General features: G+C 32.7%; 1 long non-coding RNA gene across 1 annotated transcript; it reads right to left on the bottom strand.

Annotated features, from left to right (window-relative positions):
* Positions 1–1,387: 1,387 nt before the first annotated feature.
* LOC143228928 (uncharacterized) lies at positions 1,388–6,880 on the bottom strand. The gene is made up of 2 exons (XR_013015510.1): positions 6,683–6,880; positions 1,388–2,709 (listed from the first exon to the last, which is right to left on the bottom strand). It is a non-coding gene; the product is annotated as an uncharacterized LOC143228928 (long non-coding RNA).
* Between the last annotated feature and the right edge of the window lie 1,333 nt (positions 6,881–8,213).

Raw genomic sequence — 8,213 nt, 5'->3', positions numbered from 1 at the left:
AGATGTATTTTGTGGTCCCTTCCTGTTTGCTCTGAGGGAATACCATGATTTTGGAAATAACGTTGCTTATGGCTTCACTGATGAGTAGAATAGTCAAAGTTACTGCAAGAAAAATTAAGTATAACAAATTCACTTCTGATCTGAAACTATATATTTTTTAAAACTTGTCATTATTCTTGCTCTTATGAGCTCAAAATATACCAGTAGAATAAGTTTATTTGTTGGGGTAGGGTTTAGGATGAACTAGTGATTAGCATGATTGACTCTGAATCCATAAATTCAAGTTTTGCAGCCCAATGCAGCAAAAATGTACTACACACTTTATAAATAAGAATGAAAATCAAATACCCATCTTAGAGTTGAAGATGGTAGCTGTTGATTAGCTACCTTTCTTTAATATCTAAGATCAAAATTAACAACCAAACATGTTGTTGGAATAACATGAGTTCTAAACTAGGGGTATGTGGGCCACAACAGGAGCACATCTAAGATAGCCAGGCATCTTTGTGTATTCCATTTACTGCAAATTTACCAATGGTGGAATAATTTCAATAATTCATCATTACAAAATATACCAGAATAACTAGAATAGTAAACTATAACAAACTGGTTTCTCATTAGAATATAATGCTATCCAACTAAGCAATTGTTTTTGATATTTTGTGGGCTTAAAGTAGAGAAGTAGAAGATTACAGTGACCTTAACCAGTTTCTCCCACTAACAGCACCAAAATGTTCACGAATTTTAGTTTTTAACTGGTTCTCTTAAGTTATATTTAGAAGCTATGATACTTGCATAATGAAAATGAGGCTGTTCAGTATTGTAAAAAGTAATTGCACATTCTCTGTTAGCAAGCCTTGGGACCTATCAATGCCATTGCTTGATGTATATGTGATATTATATTTAAGTACAGGGTGGCCCATAAGTCCCTACTCATCCATATATTTTATGTATCCAGTGTATCTTTGTGCTGTTCCTCATTCTAGCTGCATAATATTATGCGACACCATGTTCTGTGAGACATTTTCCTCAACATAGCAGGGGTTATTGTTCCAAATGCCATGGTAACAACTGCCTTTAACTCATCATTAGTATTATGGAATATGGCATAATAACATATGGATGGGTAGGGACTTACGGGCCACCCTGTACACTGATGTCTGATAATCAAGTGTAAAGTATCCACAAGAATAAATAGAACAAATAAATAGTTCTTCCACACAATGCTTTTGAAATGAGACAACAGACTTAAAATTGTGGAATAGCTGTTGTATACAAACATATTACATGTTTTCTACCCTTTGTTTAACACAAGATTTTTCAGACTTTTTATACACTCAAGTGCACATGATTGTAATAAAGAATGCCAGCCATAAAAGTAACCAAGTTCCTACAACCTATATTTATTGTCTTTGGTCATTCAACACTGGTTTCATGTACACTTTCTCACAGGAAAGATTTCTGTAAAGTTGAGTTCACTGTGCAGAAGTGGACAGTGATCTTTTCCATGGATAGGTCAGGCGATACCTTGAGGATGTAAGCGGCCTTGTTTTTGTTTTATGAAAGTGACTAATAGTGACATAGATGACAGACATAACTTGAGAAAAATAACGTTATTGTTTCATGTATATATATATATAATGCCATATTTTCTTAGAGTTAAACAATTGTATAGTTATCCATAAATATTAATCACTACTGCAGATATCCATGAAAGCTGCTGTATCTTATACAGACCTTAACTTTGATTGTATTTTTGTGTAATTAGAGGTTGCTTTGCTCTGTTAAACTTTGTTTACAGTTTTTCATTCTCAAAAAGTAAAATAATTCAGGTTCAATTTGTTAAACATATTATATTAAACTTTCTGTCATTAAGTAGATTTTACCCAATCACTAAACATATTATATTAAACTTTCTGTTATTAAGTAGATTTTACCCAATCACACTTAAGGGAAATTAATACATCCAAAAAAATTAGAGATACCATAATTTCAACCTGAATACCTTGTTGAGAAGTCAAAATATCATATGCAGGGGGAGAAACATACTAACAAACAAAATTTGTATAAATATCTGTCACCGAGAGTGGACAAAGACACAGTGTTAAAATGACACAAACCTTGCCACCTATAACCCGTACCTAATTAAAAGGCTCATTACACATTTACAAACTTTCAAACCCAAATAATGAAAATGTTGTAGCTAGTTGTAATAAATTTGCATGAAAATTTGAAAAATTACCTAAATATATGACTAATAATGTATTCTGAAATAGTTATACATGGGTTAAATTAGTAGCAATTTCAGCTATGAGAAATTTACTGTCCACCCCCTTCTTATATCAAGGTTTTTTCAGACCCAAACATCAAAATTATACATTAGTGGTCAAGTTGTAAAGTTAATTACAGGTTGTAAGATGCTTTAACAAACTCCTTCAGGTGAATATAAAACATTTCATCACACTTACATAAGGATAACATGGGTGAGAACATAAAACCCCAGCAACCAATTAAGGTGAGAAAATAAAATACCTTGAACCAAGATTACAATAGAAGATTAAAATTAAATTATAACACTATTTTTAAATGTGTTATTGATATGCACAAAGCTACACAATGATCTATTTGTACTCTACCCTCTGTTGGTATCCAAGCCCGACTTTTTAGCATTATAAGACCTCAGGCTTACAGCTGAATCAATATGGGTTTCTGAAATAAACAAAATCAGATAAAACTGAATACACAATTTAAACTTATTACAAATTGATGAAATAAAATTAAGGTTACATACACAAAATTTAAATATTACAAATTAACATTAAAATATATGTCTGAACTGATTTCAATAAGAAAATTAGTTTTAAATGTAAAGTATTACAATAGTTCGAACACGTTTAACAACAAGTTTATATACAGTATTTACAGCCCTGCAGGTCTTGTTACAGGCCTCAAATTTTCAGTTTGGATGTTTCCCCTTGACAGTGTGGTTGTTTAAGTTTCATCTTCTAAAATCAAACCTTGGTTCCTCATCACCCTTGTTGATAAGGTAAACACTTGAATGGCACATCATTAGCTTGCATCCATGAAGTTGCTTTACTCTAGTGGCATGCATGTTCAATGCATTAGATTAGGGTACTTTGCAGTTCACTATAGTCCTTTCATGAGTGCAATCAGTTGTACGGCAGTTTAAAAAACTTGTGATTCCATTAGTGAGCCAGGATTGCAAACTCCAGGTCATCTTGTTCAAACTGGTGTGGTGGATTCTACATCAACGCCATTTATTTCTCTCAGCAAAAAGTCACATGTTCATGAATATTCCAGTTTTGGGTCAAACTATACATATTTTTTTACTTGCATCAGGAAAATAGAAAACACTCAATATTTTATACTTCAACATGGTTGAAACTAATCATTTGTTTTTGCACCAACTGTACCATATATCAATATTTAATGCAAAAACTCTTCATAAGCATAAAATGATTTACTCTGGTACATTTCACCTTGAAATACGTAATAACAGATCTTTTATCCAGCAATCTCACTCAGTGGTAGCACTAAACTGACTAACAACTGTGGAATATAATGTTGAGTCCCATAGTAATTTGTTAAAAGAAGAAAACATTTCTCTGTAAATAGAACAATGAAGAGCGTGTAACTTATAGCTATCACATGGATGGGAAGTACAATGACTTGACATTTCACAATTTCTCTGTTTTGGTTAAATAGCATAGAAATTACTCAATTCACCTATTATGCTAATCTGGAAGCCAGAAGGTGTCCCCAACAGATTTTTGAAGACTGAGATGCTCTTCATAAATAAGAAAACTTTTTTAGGGACAAATAAGATGAAAGACTTATTTGAAATTTATTATTTTTTTATATTTGATGTATAACCATCAACTGCAGTTCCACAATATATGTATTTATGTTTTGTTTTGCACTTAAATCTATTAAAAACGTAACTGTGTTTACTTTACAATTTATTTCAAAATCTACTCACTCACAGTAAGTGTACGTGATTTATGAATTTTAACTGCTGATCATACATTCTCTGTTTCATCCATTACTTCTTCATAATAATATCTGACACTGAGTTTAAGTAAGTTGATAAATTTGAACCTTTCACCTCTTTCAGAATAAATAAGTTGACTGAGATTCTTAATAAATTTGTCATCATAGATAATTCTGAAACAATGAACTGAATAGAAGGATATTACTTATCATTTATGTTAGAGGAGAAAACAACTGAAGTAGTTTCTATCATATTATAGTTTTTTCAAAAGTGAAAGGTATTTCTTTTTCTGTACTGTGAAACAGAATGGCTACAAAATGATTATACATCATCATGCCTTTCACTTTTCAAGCTATGGTTTAAAAGCAAATAAAAATGTTGTGATAAGGTGGCCAAGAAGTAGCTCAATAGTGTAGCCAAACCACATCTCACAGGAACGTTTTTTTTTGTTTTGTTTTTCATTTATCGAGTGGGCAAATATTAAGAATTACCTTTTTCTCTAATGCTTTGATGTAGAGCAACATTCAAATTATGGTTTTTAAAAAAGTACAGAAACAAAAATAAAAAGACAATCCTAAAATATTTATGTCTGAATGACAGACTTTTTATACAAAAATACCTTCTCAGGATATATAGATTGATAAAACAGCTGTCAAATGTGTACCTGAGCACTTATTTAAGTTAAAATCAAACCAAAAGCCATGAAATCTTTTAAAATGAGCATGCCTCATTTCATATGTTTAACAATGAACAGTAAAAACCTACCATCACGGTTTTGAAAAGGCAGTAAACTGATGTTAGCTTATAATATAGATAAAAAACATAAAAATAGCACTAGGCTTAACTGAAAACTTATGAGACTGCCGTCACTATGCATCCCTTTTATAATATATAACCTAATTTGATAAAAGTAAAATTATGCATTATGTTTTAGTAAAATGTTTCAGTATACTTTCTATTTACATGAACCATTCTAATCAGAAGTTCAAAAAATATAATAAATAATAACAATTTCTTCTGGCCATGCTATTTCAAGTGAAAACAAAATCAAACTTATACTCAAAATGGTTATTACTAAAAATCTGTTCTTTCAATTCTGCTAGTCTGAGCTCTTCAACAACACAGGTAATTTTAACACATTCTTCCTAAACATTGGAACAATTATCTTGTGAGATCTGCAATTATTGTGTGAAATGTATGAGTGTGTACAAATGATTAATTTTACTCCTAAAATAATGGTTTTGCAATATTTTTTTTTTACTTATTAATTGTCCCTTTTAATTTGAAAGTTATGGTTTTAATATCTACAGTGCTTATGCCTAAAAGTTTTTAAATTACTACCATAAATATCAAGGAAATCATATCATATGTACAGTTACACTTACAACAAGTTCAATATTATTTTGTTTTAGTTTTAATATATAGATGACTTCATACAAAAGATAGTTTGGTTTACATTACAATCTTTATTCAACTTCCCTCATTAATCAGCATATATTTGGCATGTAACAAGTTTGTGGAAAAATTAGAGTACTTCTGTACTACTCTGTCAGTGTAAAAACAAGTGATTAAAAGAATGTTAAATACAAATAGTTTCAGCTATTAAATTTAAAAGTGATAGTCCATTTTCCCTTCTTTATGTATCAAACATATGTTTTTCTCAACAAGTAAACACTCTACCAGCTAAACTAGAAGTTAACTTCCTAGCAACTCCTAGTGTGATAAACAAGACATGTTCTCAGTTTTCTTGCTCCTTTCAGTACAGCTATATGAATATTTACAAGACAAAAGCTCAAGTCAGCCAGGCTGCACTCAGAGCAACCGAGTCTAATCCATTGTACCAGCACTTTGAAGAAAGGCAAAATAAATCCATAACACAAGAGTGGAAATCAGTCAAGTTATGAGCCAGTGAGGCTAAGAAAGGTAAGCAAGATAAGTTTAGTGGAAAGGTCACAGAATGGATATACGAGTAAAGAATAAGACTGATCATGTTCATTCAAAACAGATGTGAACACAAGGAGAGAAAGAGAGAAACATACAGTGTCTGATTGGTCAGAAATTAAAGCTAAACAATTTGATTTAGCACAGAATATGGAACACACAAAGAAACTTGTCTGGATCACCAGTAACAGAGAAGGTCATAACAGGTTTGTACTTCAGAAGAAACTGGAGAAAGGTCTTATCCGCAGAATGTGGTTAGAATTTTTGAAACTGGTAAAAAACAACATTCCAGGCGATAGCAGCATATCAATCAATAAGAAATTGGATTATCTAGCTTGTAAGACATAGCTCTAAGGCAACCTGATAAAATTTATGACACTGCATGTTGACAGAATGAACAGGAAAAGACAGGACAGAGGTCAGATTGGTTAACTGAAGGTAACAGAGTGAAAGCATGGAAAATGAGCAAACATAAAAGTATGCAGGAAAGGCAGATGTTACTACAATAAAACTGAATTGTGAATTATTACTACATTAGTCTTGAGAAAATTACTGAAGGGAGAGGAGCCTGTGTCAAGGTCAGTACAAATCTTGTCACACATAAAATAGAAGATGTATTAAAATAACCTTATTTACACTGGGTATTTAGTGTTGAAAATATAATAGCAAAATGTACTAAAACAATTAATAGTAATGAAGTTAAACTGGTAGTTACTGCCAGCCAATTACCTGAAATCAGGTACAGCACAATGATACCTGCACTATACGCTAACAGATGTGCTGAGATGGGACTCCACAACCTGAGGAAGGAGAGGATGTACTCAGATGATGCTAACCTCCTTAATTTTAAATAAAATAACAAGAGAACATAAGTTGTGGCTGGGTTACTAGTTTTCTATTATTCTAGTCATTACTCTTTGGTTTTACATGGACTTTCTCATGGAAAAAGACTGTTGCGTGGTAGAATTTATTATATAGAAATACAGTGATATTTTTCTGTTGGTGTGGCAACTATACCTTAAGAATACGTCTTCCCTGTTTATCCACTGGAATGGCCAACAGCAATGTGGGCAGTGAATGAGCTTTGGTATATATGATGCTATTTCATTTTGTATATAGTTATTGTACTCTCCCATTCTTTCTAGGTCTTGACCAGGTTTACTTTATGGGTAAGAATATTGCTGTCTGATGTTCTGTAAGTTTGGTTAGTGTTACTGTTCAATAAAAGGTTATTGCTCAGTTTGTTTTTGTATTGTGTTCTGTCTCTTTCTGCAACTCAATCACTTTGTTTAACAAACTTCCTGAAAAGCTACATGAGGGTTACCTGCATTAGCCATCCTTAACTTTGAAACAATAGACTAGAAAGGAGGTAGCTAGACACCACCACCAACTCTTGTCAGACCAAATATTAGGATTTGGTTGTTGTTACCTTCATAATACACACATGGCTCTAAAGAGAGGAATGGGAGATTTTGCTTTTTTCTTGTGGGAATGTGAGGCAAACTACTGAATTTAAGGTCCAAAGTCCAACAAGCTAATGGGTTGGATGACACTCAACCTAACTCAAAGAACTGGGTTCAATTCTGTCAAACTCAGGTTTCTAGATGATACAAAATATAATAGGAAAAAAAGATATATTTGGGAGTACCACGCTGGTACGGTGCTTTTAAGAAATTTATATATAATTATATTACTAGCAGTAACTTCAAGGTTAACTTTTCAGTTCAGACAATAAAAGTCTGTTGGTGTGCAGGTGAAATAAGGTTTCAATACATAAAATGCAGGTAAAAACACAAACAAAAATGTTACAGATCCATCAGTGCTGTAATTTATTCAGTGTAAACTGTCCATTACTTGTTAATGTTTTTCTCTGTTTAAATCAAAAAATAGGAATTTTTGGTTTGGTTTGGTTTTAGAATTTCGCACAAAGCTACTCGAGGGCTATCTGTGCTAGCCGTCCCTAATTTAGCAGTGTAAGACTAGAGGGAAGGCAGCTAGTCATCACCACCCACCGCCAACTCTTGGGCTACTCTTTTACCAATGAATAGTGGGATTGACCGTCACATTATAACGCCCCCACGGCTGGGAGGGCGAGCATGTTTGGCGCGAACCCGCGACCCTCAGATTACGAAGCGCATGCCTTGCCAAGCCCAGGAATTTTCTGTCTTTAATTTATTGTATCATATGTATTTGAGCACTTTTTACTTCAAGTACATTCTGAGCAGATTATACTTTTAGAAACGTTTCAGAAAACCTGGAT

The sequence above is a fragment of the Tachypleus tridentatus genome, chromosome 10 (genome assembly GCF_004210375.1).
Source record: "Tachypleus tridentatus isolate NWPU-2018 chromosome 10, ASM421037v1, whole genome shotgun sequence".
NCBI lineage: Eukaryota > Metazoa > Arthropoda > Merostomata > Xiphosura > Limulidae > Tachypleus > Tachypleus tridentatus.
Note: the sequence above shows the minus strand (reverse complement) of the source record. Positions and strands in the feature narration are given on the sequence as shown.